Source organism: Suricata suricatta, chromosome 2 (assembly GCF_006229205.1).
Source record: "Suricata suricatta isolate VVHF042 chromosome 2, meerkat_22Aug2017_6uvM2_HiC, whole genome shotgun sequence".
Lineage (NCBI taxonomy): Eukaryota > Metazoa > Chordata > Mammalia > Carnivora > Herpestidae > Suricata > Suricata suricatta.
The window spans coordinates 99,045,666-99,066,940 of NC_043701.1; the positions used below are offsets into that span (position 1 = coordinate 99,045,666).

Genomic DNA, 21,275 nt, shown 5'->3' on the forward strand with positions numbered 1-21,275 from the left:
CTAATTAACTTGGGTGTAAATTATTTTAAAAATAAAATAAAATAAAAACCTGACCCCTCTCTCCCTCCTAAAAGACAAGGAATGCCAAGGACTCTTCTGCAGCCTCTATTTTATCCAAAGGTTTGTACCACAAAACGGTATTTGTACTTTTCTCCTCTGGCAAGGTACGTAACTCCTCCATGAGGCCCTTCTTATTTTCTTTAACAGTGACATATAAATTAATGACCAACTCACATCTATACTGTCATCAAAAATACTTTAGAAACCACAAATAACCAGCAGTAATTCTGGTCCAGTGAGTCAACATCTAATTTTTTTTTCCTGATGTCTTCCATGGTTAGCTTATTTCTCATATTTGAGCAAGCAACATCCATACGCCAAAACAGCCACTGCCAAGTTATTTGATAAACTCCACCAAAGGCACTATTTGATAATCAAGAGACAAAAGAAAATCTACTTTATTTCAAATCAAGCACCATTTCTCTTCCACATGACAAGCTTCCCTTCCTTCAAGCAAGTCTTCTTTTTCAGGCTGAGTATCTCCATTTCATTCACTCATTTCCTCCAACAGTTTCCTGTCCCTTCTCCAACCTGGTCATGTTCCTAAGGACAGAATCGATTGTGAGTGCATGTTCTGACTACCGGACATGGTGTCCTGTATCTACTCACTCAACAAAGGCTTAGTGAGCATCAAGCGTTACTCCCGGAACAGGGGATTCACCCCTGGCAAAGTCACTGCCCTCTCCAAGCTTAGCATCTCATACAGCACTTAGAACAATGCCCTATGCAAAGTAAGCACTCACTAATTTTTTTTAAAAAAATATCTCTCATGAAATGTTGTACCCAGACTTGAACACAATGATTCCATATGTAAGGTTTGTGTTGAAAATGGCACACTCGGTTATAGTGAGTGACAGGATTACTGACAGCTCGGGAAAAGAAAAAACTAGTAGTACATACAAGACTTTGAAAAGCTGAGCAGCCTAGCCTCTCCTTGCAACTCATTGTATGGTTCAAGGACATAACTAAATTAATCACAATGTAAGATATAACATGTTCATGGTTCATAAGAGGTTCAAATCATGTCTACACTCTGTTCAAAAGTGTAGGTAATACATTTTAGAGAGATGCAAGACAGTTGATTTGAAAATTTTTATTTCTTTGTACTTGTTCCAATAACGATTCCTATGTAACAAATTACATTAGCAACTTTGAACAACTATTTTATATGGCTCATAATTTGGAAGGGTCAAGAATTTAGGAAAGGCTTGGCTGGACAGTTCTAGTTCAGGGTCTCAGAGGCTAGATGGGGCTGACGTCATCTGAAGGCCCAGTTGGGTGGATGTCAAAATGGCTGCCTCACAAGGCTGGGAACTGATGCTGACTGTTGGCTGGGAGCTCCTCCAATGACGTCTCCAGCATGGAGATCTCCGAGTAATTCCTATTTCTATACCACACGTAGCTTCCTCAGAACCAGTATCCCAAGAGAAGTAGGCAGAAGTTGAATGGTCTTTTATGACCGAGTATCATAAGTCAAATAGTGCCATTTCTGCCACATTCCATTGGCTGAAGCAGTCAAAAGCCAACTCATATTTAAGAGGAAGGGAGAGGGCGCCTGGGTGGCTCAGTCAGTTGAGCATCTGGCTTTGGCTCAGGTCATGATCTCACAGTTCATGGGTTCAAGCCCTGCATCAGGCTCTGTGCTGACAGCTAGCTCAGAGCCTGGAGCCTGCTTCGGATTCTGTGTCTCCCTCTCTCTCTGTCCCTCCCCTGTTTACGCTCTGTCTCTCAAAAATAAATAAATGTGTAAAAAAATTTAAAAGAAAAAAAGAGGAGGGTACATAGACACCACCTATCAATGTCAGGAGAATTCTGGCCACTTTTTGAAAATTGCCACAGTTCTTAAAGGATACATTTCCATTATTTTTCAAATGTGGTTAGATAAAATACTGCATTCTAGATATGCATCATTATGAGAGAAATGTTACTTTGCTCAGTCCAAAATCTTCTTTTGTTAAATGAGTTGAGCTAAACTAATTGATTTGCTAACAAGAGGCTCACAGAAGAGCTTCTGAACATTGGTACTCCTAAGCAACAAAAAGCCACAAGAGCACAGAAGTCCTGCTCTTAAGGACTTCTTAAGGACAGGTTCCAGGTCCACCTTATCCGCCACAAGTGGCAATGATTTGTCCCTCCTCTTCTCTGCTCCCTTCACTTTTCATCACGTAGTTTGAATTGGTGAGCTGTAGAAGCAGGTGGGAGCAGAGGCAGTGAGAGAGAGCATCTGTCATTAGTTTTATAAGGACAAGAACTATCTGAACTTTCTTTGCCACAGCATCCAGCTCTTTGACCTGTGCTCAAAGTCTCAGTGTTCATTATTCTTGCCCCACTCATACCTTTAAATAACTGAAACAAAGAAGACAATATGGATGACAGAGGCTGGACTACTGAGTTTCAGAGACGCTTAGAGCCGTCTAAAGCAAAGATCGGGAGTTGCCCATTTCTGACAATGCTCAAGTCAAGGTGTAGAAAGAGGATTAAAACATCACATGAGATTGGACTCAAAGACTCTAAGGGCCCTTCTGAGTTAGAGCTCCATAACTCTTATAAATCCTATATCTATATAGGATTAAAATAAATTTTATTAAAATAAAAGCAAAATTGAATTCCTATAAATGTGTTGAATATTAACAGTCACTATCCTCCTTCCAAAAACGTATTAAAATAGAGAAAAAGAGAGGGAACTCTGAATAAAGCATTTTAATTGGGAGTGCACAGGGGAAGCTCTCTAGAAAACAGGTTTTCTAAGAGGTGTATGCAGAGTGTACGGTTGCCTAGGATACAGCAAAGGAAACCAGTTGTTCTCAGTGGTGGTACTGCTCCTTAGTCAACTAAGCAGTAACTGAACAAGACTCAGGAGAAAGTTTTAGACGTGACTATCATGATCTGCCAGTGAGTTACCGGAAGACACACAGTCATGATTTCTCTGGGCCTCCATTTCTTCCTCGTCAATTTCTTGGCACCATGTACACTGTCACCGTGAAATATCATTAGGCAATCCAACCACACCGGGAAAAATTACTGTTAGCAGGATGCTGGGAATCCACCTAGAATTTACTGATCTATCTATTTACATTAATGGAATCACATTTTCCATATTGTTGTATGTAATGTACACTGCAGATTTCATTTAGCAACACATTCTGGGTATCTTTCCACGATAAGACATACAGACCTACAGCAGAGCTTCATAGTATTCACTACATACTGTGTTTCATCAATTTCAGGAAATGCTTTTTCCTACATTTTAACATCTCTGATAATAGGTGTGCCTCACATTTAATGGCTATCACAGCTCACTTGGCAGCACATTTTTCTTCCATAGTCGTTCATTTTCTTTCTTAGTGGCACAGAAATTAAGGGTAGATCTTACCATTAAGAGCCTTTGATTGAATGATATAGTCGGCTGTTCTTTACATGTACTTTGCACAACCAATCCACTTTTGGTGTTGGTAGCAGATACTCTTGATGTCCCCTGGTCACATCCCCCCAGCCCGGCTCTGATTCTGGCCATAGCCATGGTAGGGAATTCCAAGTGAGGTAGGTACAGGCTGATGATTCATACCACAGGCAATACAAGGACGTCCTTTGTTTTCCAGGGGCTTCTCTGAAGCTGGACGCTAGCTAAGTCTGACGGCAGAGGTATGGGAGCATTCACAGCCTCGATAACAACCTCAACCAGGAGGCCACAGGGGTGGCTGTGTAAATGCTCTAGCCTCCTTCCTTTCCAAAGGAGGAATCTGGGGGTAGAATCAAGTCCCAGTTGCCTATAGTATCAGCACCATCACACATTCTTATATCGGCTTTTCCTCCCTCCCTACCCCTTTTCTCTGCTCCCTCACTACCGCTTCTTGGAATTGTCCCCCAAATAAAGTACCACACACTCGACTTCTTGCTTAGGCTGTGCTTTGGGGGAAATCCAAACTAAGGCAGTAGTCATTTCAGTTATTTCTAGGTCTCATTTTCTTTATCTATAAAATGAGAAGATTAAAATCCCTCCCAACACTCACATTCTTAGACCCTAAGGGATCTCTTTCTTTATATCATAATGAGGGTGACCTCTTCAACCCAGAGGAGCAAACTGCCTCTTTCTTTCTCCTAAAGTTTGGTGATCGATCGTCACACCAATAAGCTCTGATATTCTGAACCTTACTCACGAAACTTTTTGGTAAATATAGGACCAGGCTTTTGAAGTAGGGCAAAGAGGAAGCAAGAACCACTCAGAGATGCCATAGTTGCTTCAAAATGGTGATAATCCCAGTAACAAACTCACACGACAAATCCTAACAGAAAGAAATAAAACCCAACCTGGAGAACCTGGCCTTACTGCACTATTTAAACAGACTCCAATGTTCCAATGCTTTATACTTCAAAAGCATGTTTGTAAATCAACTGCTTACCAGTTGCAATTTACTTTTCCCACAGAAATCCTATAAATGATTAGGCTCCCAAGCCAAGCCATTAAAAGTATTTATTCTGCAAAAGCACCAGCAAAAAAGTTCCTAAGGAAACACATAACTTTACCACGCTTCATTTCTTAACCACAGAAAATATTTAGTTATGCAACCAAGACTCCGAGAACAAATATTCACCCCACCCCAACACAAAGATATACAAACACACATTCTGGTCAAAGATGGTTTCTCAAGGATCAGAATGCCTATACCATGTGCATTTAAGTCCTTACAATTGGCGTTGAAGTCAATGTAAGTCATGAAAAAAACTTTACTCTCACCAGATCTCTCAAAGATGAAAACAGAGACAATTAAGTTCAACATAAAACATGTAAAACTTCTTGGCCAAAGAGAAGAGTAAAAGGAAACAAAAAGGGTCATTTGGAACAAGCATGTTCAGAATTAAAGTGGTTATATAACATGGAACTCAGATCACCACAAAAGAGTGTTCAAAGTCAATGCCAACAGCTAAAAACCAAGTTACAAAACTCACAAGAGACCAAATCTGACTTGAAAAAAAACGTTTCATATTTATATAAGGTTAAGCCTTAAATATTAATTAATAGATCAAAATTACACTTATATGAAATGCTATCAAAGCATTTAACACTTGTTCATTTAACATTAAAATCAACCACCAACCACCACCACCCATCCTCATAAAAAGACTCTCCTGATACTTGCAAATCACATATCTCATAAAGAGTCAATATCCAAATTACAGTAAGAATTCATGCAACTCAATAGCAAAAACACCAATCTGATTAAAAATGGGCAAAGGTTCTGAATAGACAGTATTCCAGAGAAAACACACAGATGGCCAACAGGTACATGAAAAGATGGACAAAGTAACTAATCATCAGGGAAATGCAAATCAAAATCACTATGAGGTAGCACCTCAAGGGGCGTGTGGGTGGTGGCCCAGTCAGTTAAGCATCCGACTTTGGCTCTGGTCATGATCTCACAGTCTTTGGGTTCGAGCCCCACATTGGGCTCTGTGCTGACAGCTCAGAGCCTGGAGCCTGTCTTCGGATTCTGTGTCTCCCTCTCTCTCCAACCCTCTCCTGCCCACACTCTCTTTCTCTCAAAATAAAGATATAAATTTTTTTTCAAAAAAAAGAGATAGCACCTGAATCCTGTAAGAATGGCTATCATCAAAACAACAAGAAATAAATACTGACAAAGATATGGAGAAAAGGGAACCTTGGGCACTGGGCACTGTTGGTGGGAATGTCCATTGGTACCACTGTGGATAACAGTGTGCAGGCTCCTCAAAGCATTAAAAATAGAACTACCACATGATCCAGCAATTCCACTGCTGGGGTATGCCCAAAGAAAATGAAAACACAACCTCAAAGCGCTATCTTCACCTCCATGGTGATTGCCGCATTTTTACAATAGCCAAGATATGGAAACAACCCAGCGTCCATTGTTGGGTGAATGGATGAAAAAAGTTGTGCTATTTATATACAATGGAATATCACTCAGCCATAAAAGAAGGAAATCTTGCCATTTGTGACAAAAACATAGATGGACCTGAGTCAAATAAGTCAGACAAAGAAAGACAAACATCATGTGATCTCACTTATGGGTGAAATCTAAAAAGAAAGAAAAAATGAACTCATAGATTCAGAGAAAAAATTAGTAGTTGTCAGAGGTGGAGACTGGGGGGTAGGTAAAATGAGTTATTTATGAAACAAATAAATCCTGGGGATGTGATATATGGCATGGTGACTACAGTTCATAACACTGTATTACGTACTTAAAAGTTGCTAAGAGAGTAAACCTTAAAAGTTCTAGGAAGGAAGAGAAGGAGGGACAGAGAATGACTTTCCTAACATCAATACTGATAACTGCGACATCAAAGAATAGAAAGTAGATAGGAGCAAAATGAAGAAATCCGGGATTGTGGAAATTGACTATCAAATAAATCAATCAGAATCTTACGTAAAAATCTTTTTTAATGCCCTAACATAAGTGGATCCTTAGGTGATCTTTTTTCAAGTTTCTTAAAAATAAAAATGCTTTTAAAGAAAAACAACTCCTTGATCAAGTAAAAAGTAAATCACACTTTTTTCAATTTTGTACACAGAGAATTTGTATTTAATTTCATGTCCCTTCTAGTCAAAAGAAGAGAAAAAGTAAAGGCAAACCAAAAACATCACACAGTGATATTAAATATACATATGTATACAGCCCATGGCTAAACAAACAAAAAAACATTCCTGGAGGCAGGAAAAAATTGATTTACAAAAGCCAGAAGATTATTAGTGTTTATAACCTAAACCTTATTGTTGTACATGTTCTGGGTTTTTTCCTTTTCCCCCAAGTTCCCTAGTTTACTGGAAAAGATACAAGAGTTAAGCTTAGAGAAACAATATTCTTTCACTTTTTTCTTCCATGTAAGGGCTGACAAAAAGCACCACAGGGGAGAAACCTGCATTAATCATCCTCATGGTTTGCAAGAAAAGCTCTCTATTAACTTCTGTCTAAACAAATACAAATAAACAGAGACAAAGCACTCTAGACACAACCTGCTGCAAAAGCCCTCAGAAATCAGACATAACGCCCACAGTACGTCTTTCAGCTTCAAGGAGTAAACACTTCCAGCTAGACCTCGAGTGTTTTCATTTTCTTAAAACATAAAAGAGAGTCGTGTTATTTAACATGAATGAGACAGTAGAGAGCTTTTATGTTGTTGATAGCAGCAATTCTTGGGGATACTAGTAACTGGATTATATCTCCGAATAACTAAAAGGAAGGACATTAGTGAATGTGGAGGGGCCTCCTTCCAGCCATTCTTTGAATGCTTTCAAAAGAGAGCTCAGACATGGATAGTTTTAGAATGCAATAGTCAAGAGGCACTTGAACTACCCAGGTACCAGAATGACACACAAAATTCCACGAACAAGACTAGCATTTGATTGGGTTAGGATCAATAATCTAAACAAAATTAAGCAAAAGAATTTAAGAAGCTAAGCCAAACATAAGTAGGTCAGCCTTTTATGTTAGGGGAAGGGAAACCGGGGCCCATAGATAGACCCCACACCAACCATATCGCTGCTCTTCTAGATCCACCTCGTGACTGCTTTGACCCTCAGTACAATGCACTCTAGCAGACAGAAACCTCAGAAGGTAACTTCTAATGTTCCATGTCTGAAAAATTATTCTTAACATCCTTTTACTGTACCTGTGGTTTTGTTTTTTGTTTTTTGTTGCTGTTTTTGGCGGTTGGTTTTAAGCAAGTTCTAGGCCCAACGTGGGACTTGAACTCACAACCCCAAGAATAAGAGTCACACGTTCCACCAACTAAGCCAGCCAGGCGCCCCTATTTTTAACATCCTTAAACAGTACATGGGGCGTCTAGGTGGCCCAGTCGGTTAAGCGTCCGACTTCAGCCCAGGTCATGTTCTCATGGCTCTGGGTTCGAGCCCCATGCCGGGCTCTGTGCTGACAGCTAGCTCAAAGCCTGGAGCCTGTCTTCAGATTCTGTGTCTCCCTCCCTCTCTGATCCTCCCCTACTCATGCTGTCTCTCTCTCTCTCAAAAATAAATTAAAAATTAAAAAAAAAACTCCTTAAACAGTACATACAATTGGGTGAAATTTTTGGTGTGGATCTACTGATAAGGAAAGCCTCCCATGAACCATCTCAAGAGATTAGTTGTTAAAGGTTTTCACCTAGTTCAATGTAATTCATGCCAGGCAGATATAGATTTATAGACAAAATTTTACATTCTTAATTCTACATATTGCATCAACCCTAAAGAGATGACACTTAGGTAATTTCCAGGATTCCCTCACCCTAACAATCTGCAAACCATCAGCTACATCTATAAATAAGAGTCCTGTCAGAATTCCCAGATCCAAAACCTCTCCCCACCCAATTCCCTTTCCCCTCCTCCATCTCAACCAAAATAACTCTGGGCTTTTTCAGACACAATACCACCCTACAAGGTGAAAACCTTCACTCGCTTGAGTAGTTTGGCTTTGTCATTCCTGCTGTTCTGGGGACCCATCGATAGCCTGACTCCCAATACCCAACCATTTGTCAGCTTCTCCGGAGAGTCAGTCCATATCTCTCCCTACCAGGCAACGCTTCCCTGGGGTTCTTCTCAGGGAGAATTATACCAGCAAGTTCTAATTTCCCCTCGCTGCAGGAAAGGTTGCTCAGGGCTTGGGTTTTAATGCCTCTTATTAAAGGATAGCCTGCCTGCTGACTTATGACCAGATTTTCAATCATCACCTTAAATAGGAGTTTATTAATTAAGCACTTGTTATGATTCTCAGTATGACAGCCAAATAGATTAACAGAAAAAGGATTAAGTGAATTAAAAAATGGTCACATTGTGTCACTGATTAAGAACTTCACGGAAAAGGCCAGAAGCTTGCTTTACACAGAAGCTGTAGATTTATACCCACTCCCCATTTTAGGACCTAGTGTGATAGATGCTCAGTAAATGCCACATGAAGGAATAAAAATAAAACCCCACATCACTTACATGAGACTCAGTTGAGGCTCCATTTTATAAATGGTCAGTCCCATCTGTCACTGTATAACATGTTCAAGGGCGTGAATTAGAAGGATGCTCATGTAGCCCAGGGTACCTCTTGCTAAAGCTGTTAGACAAAATGGTTCATGAAGAAGACAATCAAATGCTCTTCAACATGACAACAGTAATAGACAATCAGAAACACATCCTCCATCATTGGGACAGGCTTTAGGAACATATTCAGAGAAAGGGTCTGGGTAACCCCAGGGACAGCAGCCCCAACCAAATCACATGAAGCTTTTTTCCACTCAAGACCATTCTTTCTCTTTCGCTATATTCCGCTCTACTACTACCTTCCCCCAAAATTAGTTTCTGTGTAGGCAAGCAGAGGAGCTATGATGTCCAAATAGACAGTCACTCAAGCCAAAACACTTTCCTGAACCCCAGGAGTCAACTAGCTGCTTTATTAAGTTACGAAAAGTCTTTCGAGCCAAACATTTTGAACTGCTTTATTTTGATGGTTATTATTTCTTCTCTGTACCAAGACAGACCTTTATGTTTGAATCCTTTCTCCATATGGTTGTCAAAATCTTTCAGACTCAAGGTAAGGCCTCAAATCAAAATAGCTTTAAAAGTCCCACATAATTAGGAATGTCCTGACAGCTACTCTTGCACCAAGAATCATGTTAGACCACTTCAAGTCATACAAACATATTCCCGGGAGACCCATTTAACCTGGGCCTTTCTGCTCCAAAGACCGTATTTACACAACGAGCCCTGAGCCCTCTCACCGTGGCAACACACCATGCAGTATTGCCTGATCAGTGTTCTCAAACAGACCAGGAAAAGGCAGGGGAGGGGCAGAAAGGGAAGCCCTGCAATCCCTCTCAGCTCACCTCCTGCAGATAAACTTAGGCTCTGTCCTAATGGCACAGTAAAAAGAATTGAAAACTTCAGCCCTAAACAAACAAAAATCATTCCGCACTGACACATTCCCTTTGCATTCAAACCTAGAACTTTTGAGCAGGACTATGGTGGCCAAACCAAGTTACCTAGAAATAATAAAGGTAGAAGACACATTGAAAGGATTTTTTTTTTCAATTATTTTTGTTTTTTATTTATTTTTGAGAGACAGAGAGAGACAGTGTGAGCAGGGGAGGGGCAGAGAAAGAGAGAGATACAGAATCTGAAGCAGGCTCCAGGGCACAGAGCCCTATGCGGGGCTCGAACCCACGAACCAGGAGATCATGAAATGAGCTAAAGCCAGAGGCTTAACCGACTGAGCCACCCAGGTGCCCCAAAAGAATTTTTTTTAAAGCATAAGAATTATCATACTGGGTCTGATAACTGGCCCCTCTGGCCAAGGGTCCTTGCCAGTGGTACCAAAGGGGATGGAGTCAAGAATAAAACAATTGGGCAAATAAGGAAAATGCAATCATGCCCTCCATAATCATGACTTCAAAGATCTATGCTGTCCTTGGATCACCAGAAGTTTCATGAGAACAGGGATGTTATTTTTTCTTCACTGCTCTACACAACGCCAGCACTTGACAGTCCCGGGCCCATAAGAGGCTCCCAAATACCTACTTCTGAATGAATACACTGTCACAGTGCAGTTACTTATGAATTTGCTTAAAGACAGTGGGCACATGGATTTACCAACTAGCTCCCCAATACTAAGGCGAAAAACACTTAAACCTTTCCCTTAAGATTGGGTGCTGCCATGTCATTCAGGGATTCGTTTATCCCGGCAACGAAGACAGACTGAGCACCTGCAATGTGCTGGGAGCTTTTCTGGAGCAGGGGGGACACAGCGGTGGACAAGACCTAGAGCTCCTGCCTCGTGGGGCTTCTATTCTAGTGACTCTCATTGGCTGCTGTGTCGAGGACAGGCTGTTGGGGTGGAAGGAAAAACAGAGCCAGTTAGGATGCTACTACAGACCAAAGGTGAGGTGCTAATGGCTCAGGCCAGGGAGCAGTTGGTGAGAAGGGATTAGATTCAGATACATTTTGTGCATCTAGAGGTTCATGGGAATAATCTAGGAGATAGAGAAATTGATAACGCAAAGAAAAGGGGATACACCCACAGAGTGAAGTCTTTGAATAAGCAAGAGAAATTCAGGTCCTATGTACATATAGATGGCCTCCGGCCAGGGCAGAGACAAGTCACACACTGTAACAAGATGGAGAGCTGATGTACCATAATCTTCTGTAGTCCCTAAATCTGCAATAAAGGAAATTCTTACTTAACCAAAACCTATTAGGCTTCAGGTGAAACCCATTCTTTTCCATGACTAACAAAAGTAATACATATGATATTTAGAAAATAGGGGTGCCTGCGTGGCTCACTCATTTGAGTGTCTGACTCTTGATTTCAGCTCAGGTCATGATCCCAGGGTCATGGGATTGAGGCGTGTGTGGGGCTCTGCGCTGAGCATGGAGCTTACTTGGGATTCTCTCTTTCTCTCTCTCTGCCCCTTTCCCCTACTCCTGCTCTCTGTCTCAAAAGAAAGAAAGAAAGGCTCAGATCATTCTGGAGAATGATCATTTTTGAGCCCACTGGTGTAAAATAAACCTCCTCCCTTCCAAGAAAAAAAAAAAGAAATAAAGAAACGAAAAGAAAAATTTTTAAGAAGTATTTAAAGGCACACAGTGATCAGAGCCCCTAGGTGGCCCAGTTCATTTCAGCTGAGGTCATGATCTCACGGTTCGTGGGATGGAGCCCTGAGTTGGACACCTCATTGACGGTGTGGAGCCTGCTTGGATTGTCTGTCTGTCTCTCTCTCTCTCTCTCTCTCTCTCTCTCTCTGCCCCTCCCCCACTCACACACACATGCACGCATGCACACTCTCTCTCCCAAAATAAACATTTAAGAAAATAAATAAATAAAATCATCCATTGATATCACTTATAATTCCATTATCTAGTAATAACTATTCTGTTGTTTTCATCTGTGAATTAAGAATGTAACTCATTTTTAAAAATCTTCCTTCAGGGGCCCCTGGGCTGCTCAGTCAGTTGAGCATCCAACTTCGGCTCAGGTCATGATCTTGTGGTTTGTGGGTTCAGCGCTGCACTGGGCTCAGTGCTGACAGCTCAGAGCCTGGAGCCTGCTTCAGATTCTATGTCTCCTTCTCTCTCTGCCCCTCCCATGCTCGCGCTCTGTCTCTCTCTCTCTCAAAAATAAATGAACATTAAAAAAAATTTTTTAAGCCTTCATCAGTCTTCTCTATTCTGGCTTTATTGCCCACCTTGCACATTCCATGTACTTGTTATGAAAAATGAAAAGCAAAGACAAGAATACCTGTTGCCTTCTTCGTGTCTTCCTTCCCTTAACTAGCAAATCAGCATCTTCTTTTGTCTTTGTCCTGTGCGCAGGATGCAGGTCTTTCTCACAGAAGGTGTTTTTGTTTATAAAGCTGGTCTTATTGTTCTACTTAAAACTTCTCAATTTTTTGTATTCTTCCTTGTGAATCTGGCCCTATTTCTAAATTTTTTGGTTTTCCCAACTGTTTTTAAGCTACTTGCATTTCTGTTCCTCTACTTTTTAAAAACTCTTGAAGTAGTGAGACGTTGGGCATGTCCTTTCACCTTTTTTCCCTCTCCTCATCAATGCCTCCCCCAGGGCAAATCTCCAATGTAAAACACCCAGCAGGATGTTCTAACTGCTTATCAGTATCAGCGGAAGAAATCATGTCCCATCTGTCTCACCCAGCACTGTGACAGTCGAATAAGACCAAGTGGGTAGGAACAGTTTCTCAAACCATTCTAGAACGTTCCAGTCTTTATGCTTGAATAGGCCCTTTGATTCTGATACAAGAGGAATTTAATATTCTGAAAAGGAAGGGTCCAATCCTATGAGGCAACACAATTTGCTCATGTGGTGTCTGGTGAGACCATGGCGTAACAGACATATACACACAACTAAGGTTTGTGAGAAACAAGCCTTCCCGTCAATACAAGACGACACTTCCAGAACAAATCAAACAAATCCCCCAAAACAAACACATCCACAGGCTGCATGAAGCAAGGGGCTAGCGAGCCTTCAACCACCTCTTTCTTACTGAATTTCAACTTTTTCACCCAGAGACAGTTTGAAACCAGCTCTAATCTAGATTGAACAGCTAAGATCTGAGCACAGCAGTAACAGTGGATGCAGATAAAATTTGCTAATAAACTTCTCAAATCACAGCTTCAACTCCTATTATTCAGAACATATTCATTCTGCCTAATGCTACCATCACATTTCCCCTTTTGTCCTTTTATTAAAATTCTAGTAAATGAAGTCATTTCTTGGCCTCAAATCTAGTATCAGTCATGGGGCGCATGGGTGGCTCAGTTGGTTAAGCGTCCGACTTCAGCTCAGGTCATGATCTCACAGTTCATGGGTTCGAGCCCCACATCAGGCTCTGTGCTGGCAGCTAGCTCAGAGCCTGGAGCCTGTTTTCAGATTCTGTGTCTCCCTCTCTCCCTCTGACCCTCCCCTGCTCACACCATCTGTCTCTCTCAAAAAAATAAATTAAAAACATTAAAAAAATTTTTTTCAATCTAGTATCAGTCACTGGATGATTTTGTGCAAATCACTTAAATACCTGAGTTTCAGTTTGCTCTTTTGAAAAACAAAACTAAATTCTGCTTTGAAGCTTCACTTGGCTATTGTAAAGATAAAAAGAGGGAACACACATGAAAGAAGTTTATAAACCCTAACAGAACACACATAAGTAGTTTTTAGACGACAATTCAAAGTACTTTGTGATCTCATTTCCTATTGTGGGGGCAGGGGATAATTTTTCTAATTTTGAATGGGTAAAACCTTCACTCGGGTCAGGGTCAAACTCTGAAAGTTGCCAAAGGGATTTCGGTAAAAAGTCTCCCACCTCATTCTCCTGTCAGAGAGCAACTAGTGTTATCAACTTCTTATTTATTTTTTCAGATACATGGGCATTTCCCCTCATTTTTACATAAAGGCTGTTGTACTATTCACCATTTCATACCTTTCTTCAGACCTAACAGTACATCTTGGGAATTGTATCAGATCAGTAGAGAGACAGCCATTCTTTCCACTGGCTGCACAGGAAGCCGTCAAGTGGAGGAACCATGACTGATTTCCCCGTCCCCCACAGTTAGGGTATTTCCAATCTTTTCCTGTTATGGCCTTTGGCTCATATATAAACGTATTTGTAAGATACATTTCCAAAAGGGAATTGCTGTGTCAAAATGCATACACATTTTCAACTTTGAAAAAGACTGCCAGACTGCCTTCCGTAAGAGCTCATAGCAATTTATTCTCCTTCCGGCCATAAATGGGGACAATTTCTTCACACGTTTGTCAATACAACCTCTTGTTAAACAAGACTCAGCCAACAGGATGGTGAAAAATGGTATCTCCGTGAGCTTTAATTTGCTTTGTCTGATGAGTTGTTTTGGTCCTTTATTGATTGACAGTCGCTCTTTGAATATTAAGACCATTTATTTCACTCCCTTTAAGTTTCTTCCTCTATATCCCTCTGTACATTCTCTGACCCAGCCACTCTGTGGGAAATACCCATTCCTTCCAGTTCCACTCACAAAATTTGTTGACACTGTTTATTCGTCCCATAGGACTCAATTCCTCCTTCCTCAGGGAGCCCAGGGTCAGCATTTTAGAGCTTCATAATAGCATCAATTCACTCTGCTATGCGCATGTAGGAGTTTCTTAAAGTTTAAAACTAAATCCTTCACCTTACCCTCTCCTGTGATGTCCAAAAAATGTGCTCAACTAATGTGAGATGAAAGACTGAATTAGAAATAGAAACTGTAGGGGCACTCAGCTGGCTCAGGCCGAGAGACATGTGACTCTGGATCTCAGGGTCATGAGTTTGAGCTCCTTATGAGGTGTAGAGATTATTTAAATAAATAAACCCAGAAGAAGAAAAAAGAAAAGACCTAGAAACTGTGAATTTCTAATTGTATACGCATCCTTAACCTTCCAAAACAACATTGTAAGTCTAATGATGGGGATAATAAAATAAAGATCTAGAGACTTGTTCTTTGGCCTAGAATGTCATATCACAACTTAATAAATGCTCATTAAGTTCTTCTTCTAAGTTTTTTGTTTAATGTTTGTTTGTTTGAACACCAAAGTCCTGGCTGTGACTTAAATGACTAAAGAACATAAGTGAGGTCAAAGTATTTTTTTTTTAATTTTTTAATGTTTATTTAACTTGAGAGACATAGAGCATGAGTGAGGGAAGGGCAGAGACAGAGAGGGGGAGACACGGAATCTGAAGCAGGTCCCAGGCTCTGGGCTGGGAGCACAGAGCCCGATGTGGGGCTCAAGCTCACAGACTGCGAGATCATGACCTGAGCTGAAGTCGGACACCCAACCCCAACCGACTGAGCCACCCAGGTGCCCCTTAAAGCAATATATTAATTCCCAACAAACCCGAGAAAAGGGGATTGACTTCTTTATTAATCAAGGAATTGCAATCTAAAAGTCACGAATTACCATTAGACAACCTACAGAATGCTGGCTAGAATAAAAAGGGGAAAGATGCCAAGTGTGAATATAGATCAACTAGAACTCTCATATCCTGCTGGAGGAAATGTAAATTAGTAGACCATTTTAGAAAACTGTTTGGGGAAATCAACTGAAGCTACACGTATGCCAGCCCTATAACCCAGAAAGTCTACTCGAGATGGATGCTCTACAAAAGCACATGTGCTGCTCACCAAACGCTATACAGCAGCATTCATCCTAACAGTCTAAAACGGGAAAAACCCAGATTCTGAGATAAAGCTCAGAACATTCATACAATGGAATTCTAACAGCGAGGGAATGAACAAACTTCACACCAAAATATGAGTGGATCTCACACACTCAAAGCGTCTATGTGAACTTATTTATATAAATTACAGAAATACGCAAAGCTAATCTGATGGTGTTACAAATCAGGGGAGCCCTCTGGGGTAAGCATAGGCACTGGGAGCTTTTGAGGAACAAATAATATTGTTTTCTTGATCTGGATGCTGGTTACACAGATGTGTTTATTGTATGAAAGCTCACTAAAGTATACACTGGTGCTTTGAATACTTTTCTGCACACGCACTCTACTTCCATAAAAAGTTTACCTAAAATCAGGGTGCCTGGGTGGCTCAGTCAGTTAAGCATCTGACTTCGGCTCAGGTCATGATCTCATGGTCCATGGGTTCGAGCCCCATGTCAGACTCGGTGCTGACAGCTCAGAGCCTGGAGCCTGCTTCAGACTCTGTGTCTCCCTCTCTATGCTCCTCCCCTATTCATGCTCTGTCTCTCAAAAACTGAAAAAAAAAAGTTTACCTAAAATAAAAGCAATAGGCTAATCCTCCAAAAGAGAATATATTTCTTCTAAAATACCTTCCATGAATAAATGGTTTCTTGGTAATGTCATGGTGATTATCAGCCACTTATAAACCCACACAACGTGCACTGGTTTGACCCAAGAGCTTGCACTAAAAAGAGATCCCAGAAAAAGCAATTTTCTGTATCCGAAGCAAGGCAGGAGCCGCAAATGCTATTCAGAATTGTTTGATTAAGAAAAGAAAAGTGAGGTGACCAAAGGAGATCAGCTATAGGGAAGAAGCAAAGATTGCAGAAAAGATGAAAAGAAACAGAAGCTCCCTAAAATGCACAAAAATAGCAATTACTCTTAAATGAGACTTGTGTTGAGCTACTAAGAAAAGACCAACTATTTTTTCCAATGCAGATATGTGCCTGAGAATTCCACCCCACTATTATTTTAAAACACTGCACGACAGACAAAGAAAGAGAGAGTGCCATGGGTGGTAATTAATAGCAAATGCAGGTGTCTGAATAATAGAGGAAACCAAGGCAAACGAAACAAAAAACCGTCCACTTCATTAGTGTTCTAAAAATATTCTCATCGGACAAAGGCAGGCTCTGCATATGTAGTATAGTATGTGAATGAGAACCTAATCAAAATTGTTTTGGTGAATCTCAACCATAGCCCAGATACAAATACTTTAGAGATTCAAAATGGAAATTAAAAAATTAATGGCACTGAACCGGTCAAGCAGGGCTTCAAATAAACACAGAAATAGACAAAATAAAATAAATGTATAGTAAACTCAATTGTGCGAACGAAGGCAGATTTTTAAAAATCTTGTTCTCTTTAGAGGGACCTGGGTGGCTCAGGCAGTTCCGCACCTGACTCTTGGTTTCTCAGGTCATGATCTCACAGTGTATGAGCTCCAGCCCCGCAGTGGGCGGCCAGCACGGGGCCCACTTGGGATTCTCTTTCCCTCTCTCTCCCTGCCCCTCCCCAATTCGAGCAGTCTCTGTCGCTCTCAAAAATATATAAATATGCTTTAAAAGAAAAATCTTTTCTATTTGGCAGTGAAATATAAAAATAACACACACCCCAAGACTGATGAGCGGTCATGTATCCTCTTCTGAACTTCACATTACTTCATGTTTAACTTGACCTCAATAGGACTTAAGAAGGCAAGGCGGCAAAGGGAAAGAGCTGAAGTCCCGGCAATTAGCAGAGGGAGGAGACTTTGCAGCCAATGTCCAGATTCTTGTTATAAAAGAAGACACGAGAAAGATGATTAACTAGAATTCACATAAATTCACAGTTCATGTTGGTCAACGTATAAACTGGTTTCGCACAGAAAATTCCACCAAGGAGGTGGCCCTCCAGGAAAAAAAAGAAAAGAAAAGAAAAGAAAAAAGATGGGAGGCTGTCAGTTTTAAATACCTAGAATCCTTGATCTTATCTTAATCTGCCTTCAGGCAAAGGTGCTAATTGGCAGGGAAATTTGCAGAAGGCAGGTAGCAACAAGGAAAACAAGCAAGAAATTTGAATAATCAAACTTTCAGGTAAGTTTTTTCTTAAACCAGGATCTAATAATTCTTGGCTCACATAGGAGCACCTAGGTGTCTCAGTCGGGCAAGCATCCAACTTCAGCTCAGGTCACGATCTCGTGGTTTATGAGTTCAAGCCCCACGTCAGGCTCTGTGCCAACAGCTCAGAGCTGAGCCTGCTTCGGATTCTCTCTCTCTGCCCCTCCTTCACTTTCTCTCTTTCTCTCTCTCAAAAATAAATAAACATTAAAAAAATTTTATAATTCTTGGCTCAGGTAATAATAAAAATAAAAATTGGTCTCCCCTTATAGAAGGAAGGACTGGAAGTAACTATTAATGATCTGAGCTAGAAATAGCATCAAGGAAAAAAGATCAGAAGTTACCTCCCTTCCCCCAATAGCAAAGCAGATTTGTTAAAGGCATCTATTCTGACTATTCAGCCAAAATCAATCATAAATCATTTAGCACTGACATAGGTTCAAAGAGAGGATCACCATCACCTAGGCAAGACTAGCTGAAACTGGCCTTGAAATTAGCAATAACAGCAAGAGAGTATTCGCTGAAGGCCTAACGAGGCCTGGCAGTCAAGTTCTACATTAATCAAAGAATAACTAGGAAGTCTCTCTAAAAGAACTCCGAAGCCCACAAAACAAATGAGTAGCCTGGGAAGGGACTAAATAAGCAAACGTACCAAGAGCAGAAGAGCTGAGCATTTACTCATCCACCAAGTATTTACTCTAGTGCTCATAACACTATGAAGAATGGACATCCATTATTTTTGTTTGTCCAACCAAGTCTCTGTCTGGCACCAGCACTTAAACTTCCCTTTCCCTGTTCCACACCAGACCTGTACCTGGCCAATGACAGCCCTGATAACTCTGGTTCCAGTCACTGCTTCAGAGTTAGGAGCATGACTGAAGGCGGGAACAATCAGGGGCAATAAGCACATGCCAAGAATGCAGTTGCTCGGCATGTAGGACATTAGCCCACAGCTGCTAAGAGGTACCCAGGTGGAGAAAGCCTGTCTGAGAATGAGGCCAGATAAAAACAGGGTGGAAGCTGGAAAGTAGCAGGGCCCCAATGACATGATTTGAGCCCCTAGATCCAGCCATGCCTGAAGGTAGCCCTACTCTTGGACTTTTTGGCAACATAAGCCAGCACATTTTCTTTTAAATTGTTTTTAAGCTCAGCGGGTTTCATTACTTACAAACCAAATGCCCTAACATATCACTACTGCCCTACTCCTTTAAACCCCTTTACAGGAATAATTTTTTAGCCAGAAAACATCCTAAATTATTAAAATTTTTTAAAAATATCTTTTGATATGAAACAGTCTGAGAAATGGATATTTAAAAAGTTTGCCTCTTATCATTTCCTGCACTTTAGGAACCTCTTGGTGGCTGGATTATTTCCTCTCACAGAGGAAAATAAGCTTCTCAGTGTAATTGATTATTCACACAAGATCCTAATAACAGGTTGTTTGGGCCTTTGGAACACCCAAAACCTTTCTGTTCAGCTCTGTCTTTGTGCATCCCAGGAGCTCACAGGATGAAGTGAAATTTGAACGTTTTGCTGCTTGAATTCAATTCTTTCTGCCGCCTCAATTGAAAGGGGAGAACGCCAATGAAGAGTGCGTGACCTGTATGAACCTCCTTAGGTCTCCACAGCCCCACAGAACAGGAGCCAGTCATGTGGTTGAACCTCAGTTGCTAAGTGCTAATGTCAGTAGTCACATACTGTTGGTTTGTAAGCCGTTCACCGTTACAAAATCCCATTCGAGTTGGAAAACGCACCCTTGCCATGGCAGTGTCCACAAGGAATCTGGCCATCACTCCCGTATCTCTTGTGAGTAGACAGCAGGACATCAGGTGAGTTCACATCTGACTGTCTATGCACAGTGTGCGTGAGGTGGGACTGTGCTGAACTAGGTTCTGAGTGGAAAATTTGCCAACATAAAGTGATAGAAAAGACCCAGGACTAGAAGTCTAGAAGACCTGGACTTGGACCTGCTTTGCTTCCAACTATGCATGACCTTGGATATGCCATTTCACTCTTTAGACACTGATCTCCTGACTTTTATTTTATTATTTTTTTTCACGCATGCAAAAGCAAAGGGCTTTATTATCATTAAGGGCTCAAGCTCGGGCTCACAGACTTTACCAGCACAGTGGATCCATGCTGAGAGCCTGATCTCCTGACTTTCAACATGCGATGGGTAGAAATGGACCAGTGTTTTCACAGTGAACAGTGACTCAGGTAGCAGATGCTGAAATCAATTTGGTGGATTGGGACCAACAGTAGAAACACTGTTGTAGGGCTGAGGCAGGAATTGCACAAGATGGGTCTAGAGCATCTTGTAGCTCCTTGGGGTGCCTGGGTGGCTCAGTCGATTAAGCCTCCGACTTCGGCTCAGGACATGATCTCACAGTTCGTGGGTTCAAGCCCTACATCAGGGTCTGTGCTGACAGCTCAGAGCCTGGAGCCTGCTTCCGATTCTGTCTCCCTCTCTCTCTGCCCCTCTCCTGCTCATGCTCTCTCTCTGTTTCTCAATAATAAATAAATGTTAAAAAAAAATTAGAGCATCTTGTAGCTCCATAAAGTAAGGACATGCTAAAAAATTGACGATGATGGATTTATGTCAAAAGAATACAGGAAAGGTGGCTGGGTAGCTCAACTGCTTGAGCATCCGACACTTGGTTTCAACTCAGGTCATGATCCCAGTGCCGTGGGATCGAGCTTTGTGTCAAGTTCCATGTGTAGCACAGACCCTGCTCAAGATTCACTCTCTCTGTCTCTCTCTCTCTGCCCCTTTCTCTCTCTCTTTCTCTCTCTCTGCCCCTTTCTCTCTCTCTCTTTCTCTCCCTCTGCCCCTTTCCTCCACTCTCTCTCTAAAAATTAAAAAAAAATGTTTTAAAAAAGAAAAAGAACACAAGAGCCAACTGAAAGTGCATCTTTTAGTCAAAGCTGGTACCAGTACAGTGACTAAATAAATAAAGCACTATTGGATTATAGCCCAAAATATAAAATAAATATCCATGAATCCACATGGATATAAACACTGCTTAACTGAGTAAATCAATAAATGGGGACACCTAGGTGGCTCAGTAGGTTTGGTGGCTGACTTCAGCTCAGGTCATGATCTCGTGGTTCATGAGTTCGAGTCCTGCGTCAGTCTCTGTGCTGATAGCTCAGAGCCTGAAGCCTGCTTCCAATTCTGTGTTTCCTTCTCTCTCTGCCCCTCCCCTGCTCACACTCTGTCTCTCAGAAATAAATAAACTTTTTTTAAATCAGTAAATGGAGGATAGACAAACCTGATATGCAGAAAATACCAAACAATATATGTAGATATTCCACCCTCAAGGATGATGTGAACATAACCCCCCACCCCTTACGTGTGGACTGCACACAGTGGGTTGGAGAAAGAGT

General features: G+C 41.2%; 1 protein-coding gene across 5 annotated transcripts in view; it reads right to left on the reverse strand.

Annotated features, from left to right (window-relative positions):
- OSBPL3 (oxysterol binding protein like 3) overlaps nucleotides 1-21,275 on the reverse strand; it is a 175,579-nt gene that overhangs the window by 134,878 nt on the left and 19,426 nt on the right. The gene's annotated exons all lie outside the window — the stretch shown is intronic.